Source organism: Notolabrus celidotus, chromosome 16 (assembly GCF_009762535.1).
Source record: "Notolabrus celidotus isolate fNotCel1 chromosome 16, fNotCel1.pri, whole genome shotgun sequence".
NCBI lineage: Eukaryota > Metazoa > Chordata > Actinopteri > Labriformes > Labridae > Notolabrus > Notolabrus celidotus.
This window is the reverse complement of record NC_048287.1, coordinates 24,022,943-24,026,097: the sequence shown is the minus strand read 5'-3', so window position 1 is coordinate 24,026,097 and position 3,155 is coordinate 24,022,943. Positions and strand designations below refer to the sequence as shown.

Genomic DNA, 3,155 nt, shown 5'->3' with positions numbered 1-3,155 from the left:
AACCCGGTCACACAATGTCTGTTGAGATGCTGGTTTCGCTGTGTGGAGGATCAGGCTGGAAACAGACGAGGAGCAGGCAAATCTCTTGGTCGGGGACAGAAGGCTGAGGTAGTTACCAGGGCAGAAACGAGGAAGGAAGGTCGGGGACAGGCAGGGTCGAAACCGGGAGATCAGTCCGAGGAAAAGTGCTGGAGAGTCTTGCATTTGCAGTGAGAACAATCTGGCACTGAGTGAGCTGAAACCGGGACTTAAATACTGGCAGCAGGTAATGAGAAACAGGTGATTTGTGTTGGCTTAATGAGGAGAGTGTGGTTCAGGTAAACGAAGGGGAGTGGAAATGTAGTGGGCTGAGAGGCTGAGCAGGTGTGGCAGGTGATAACTGTGACAGATTCTGCAGGCTATGACCCTCTGAAGTCGTTATGGGAGCGCGATCTGGAGGTGACGTTTAATCCTGTAGACTGGGACAAGATTTGTAGCAGGTTTTTTCCTAAATGTACCTCAATCTCTATTCATGAACAGAACTTTACATTTTTTCACCAAACCTCTTACACACCTGTTTGCCTCCAGAGAATGTTCCCTGACACTTCCAATCTTTGTTCTAAATGTAATATATATAAAGGTACAGTTATCCACTTGTTTTGGTCTTGGGACCGCATTCAAACTTTCTGGAAGGCGGTTCACTCTGTAATCCAGAAGGTGATTGGTAAACAAAGTTTTCACTGACTCCCTCTTTCTGTCTACTTAACCACGCTCCAGACAATTCCTTTGACTCGGACACTACATCTTTGTTGACAATTCTTTTGTTTCTAGCTTAAAAAAGTATTTTACTGCGGTGGTCTACTCCCCAGGCCCCTACAGTTGACATGTGGATATCACAGATCTCTGCTCTTATTCCTCTCGTGAAGTTGACTCATGACCTTAATCAAAAACCAGACAAGTTCTGGAGGATCTGGGAACAACTGCACTCCTTCTTGCTGAAGACATAACTTATCATCTGTGCCTGGAAGATGACTGTTTGCCCTTTCATTTATTTCTTGTATGTGCTCTTCGTTTACCTGTCTCCTGTCGTCTTTTCATTTACTTATTTATCTTGTGTATATATACCGCGCAGCGCTCTCTGTTAGTGGGACTTTTTATGTTTTCTATGTGTTTTGTTTTATTTTGCTCCAATGTTTGTGTTTATAAAATTGAAAAATCAATAAAAAAAGAGTATTATAAATATACAACATGGTTTATTTTGCACACCAGACATATTGCCTCTGTGTGTGTCTTGGCCCCACTAGCATAACACTGCTTTAAGACTGTTCGATGGATTCACATCACCCAAGAGGAGCAGATGGAGGCGCAGTGTCCATGATACTTCACACTCATTAGCCTCGACTTGCAATATTCCTCACCTCAGTCTTCATTTCCTGACTTTCTTTTTTTGACTTTGCGTCCAATAAGAGAAGAAGAAGCAAAAAGAGGAATCTTCTTCTTCATGTAAGTGTAGTAATAAGGGTACACTGGCTTCATAGGAAAATCCAGTTCTGCTCAAAGTCTGTTTTCTGTCCCCGCTCTTGCATAAGCATGGACTGTTAGCCAATCGTGTGAAATCTTGCAGTCAGCGTGAGGCTGGTATCAGTGTAAGCTCAAAAACTACATCTACACGCAATGTGATCTCTGCTCCAGTCTCTGATGTTTGGACACAGAGCTGAAATTCCTCTTTGTCTGGTTCTAACCAGTCATCCTCTGTGGGTATGAGAGAGAGGAGAGAGAGAGAGGTCATGGTGCTGGAGTGCTCCAATTCAAGTTGCATAAGAGTTCGTCTGTGTCTTCATCATTTCCACGAAATGTACAGCGACTGATAACATCAGAGGGGAGTTTGTGGGATCGTCAGGGGGACGACTGGTTTGGTGGCAGGACTGAAAAGAAGCAAATATATCTCTTTTGATTAAAAATGATCAAAGGTTATAAAAAAAAAAAATTAAATATAGGCATTTTATCTTCATCAAGCCAGTCTCAGTCTTTCTAACATGTTCTATTTTTAACACTAAATGCTTAAATGTTTGTGGATCGCAGCAGAAAACGAGTAGTTATGCTCTGCCTTCCACTCAGAGATTATCTTGGGGAAATCCCGTCCCTCAGGTGTTTTTCAGCTTAAAGTCCTGAGCTTGAGCTGAGTCTGGGAATGCTAACATCTCTCCAAGTGTCGCCTCAGATGTCTCAGGAGAGGCTGGAGCTGTCAAGTGGACAGGTGTGATAAACACACAAAATGCAGGAATGCTAAGAGGCTTTGGGGTTAAAATGTAGGAATGTATGACTGACTCATATTTTATACTGTTGTTTGCTAACAAGGAGTTTCTAACATAAAGAATTTGGAGGGTTTTATCTGAGTATCTGACAAAGGCCAACCACTCTAAGTCAACTGTCTTCATTCTATTGACACAGCAACCATTTCTTTCTTACATCAAATTCAGTGAAGAAAGTTCAACTGCTGATGTGATGCCTTACTGGAGCAGAGTTTTAGTAATCTGAATGAATTAAATCTGTTGTAATTTTACCATCTTTTTTATTTAGAAGGCGTTTAAAAGATGACAAACTGGCAAAATCTGGAAGGAAACTGGGGAACCTTCCAAAGTCAAATGACTGATTTGATAACCTGTTAGCTTAAGACAAAGAACAGCTAAAGGATTTAAAAGTTGTAGGCTGCAACCATGATACAAAAAAATTAAAGATGGGTTGATGGGATGGCAAAACAAGAGAGAAGGACCCATAAAAATAAAAGGCCAAAAGGCAAACTAAGAAAAGTTACCTTCCAAAGTCCAAAACACAAATTCCAATGTAGAAATCCACCACAAAGTCCAACTTAGGAAAATAACGCTAAAGTCAAGCGAAAATCTACATTAGAAATCACAGAGGGAAGACACAGGAGAAAGCAGTGGAAAGACCTATTGAACTGATCCAGAAGGGAGGACAGCAACAAGTGTGACACGAGACACAGGTGAAACTAATCAGGGTGGGGCACACAATCACAGAGGAGGGAAAAATCAGGAAGTAAAACTAGAAATGACACACTGGGTGAAAATACTACACAATACAACAGTGCACACTACACACACAAGGAGTACCAAGATAAAGAATGATAATACAACAGAGGAAATTATAATTATGAT

At 41.4% G+C, this 3,155-nt stretch overlaps 1 long non-coding RNA gene across 1 annotated transcript; it reads right to left on the bottom strand.

The window, feature by feature from the left end:
* Positions 1–1,212: 1,212 nt before the first annotated feature.
* On the bottom strand, positions 1,213–2,933 carry LOC117828235. The gene is made up of 2 exons (XR_004634366.1): positions 2,795–2,933; positions 1,213–1,904 (listed from the first exon to the last, which is right to left on the bottom strand). It is a non-coding gene; the product is annotated as an uncharacterized LOC117828235 (long non-coding RNA).
* Between the last annotated feature and the right edge of the window lie 222 nt (positions 2,934–3,155).